The sequence below is a fragment of the Vespula pensylvanica genome, chromosome 19 (genome assembly GCF_014466175.1).
Source record: "Vespula pensylvanica isolate Volc-1 chromosome 19, ASM1446617v1, whole genome shotgun sequence".
NCBI classification, from domain to species: Eukaryota; Metazoa; Arthropoda; class Insecta; order Hymenoptera; family Vespidae; genus Vespula; species Vespula pensylvanica.
The window spans coordinates 2,463,020-2,463,225 of NC_057703.1; the positions used below are offsets into that span (position 1 = coordinate 2,463,020).

Genomic DNA, 206 nt, shown 5'->3' on the forward strand with positions numbered 1-206 from the left:
CTTTCTTTCTTTCTCTAACTCGCATTATATATCGTATATGCCAAAGTACAAAATGATAGTCGATTTTCATTTTTTTTTACTTTATTATATTTTGTTAAACAAACTCGACGACGATCGTTAATAATAATAATCCCTACGGGCTGTTTTTTTTTCTTTTTTCTTTTTTTCATATTTTTTCCTTTTTTTTTCCTTTTTTTTTTTTTAAA

General features: G+C 23.8%; 1 long non-coding RNA gene across 1 annotated transcript in view; it reads right to left on the reverse strand.

Annotated features, from left to right (window-relative positions):
• LOC122635707 overlaps positions 1-206 on the reverse strand; it is a 2,227-nt gene that overhangs the window by 1,192 nt on the left and 829 nt on the right. The window lies entirely within an intron of this gene.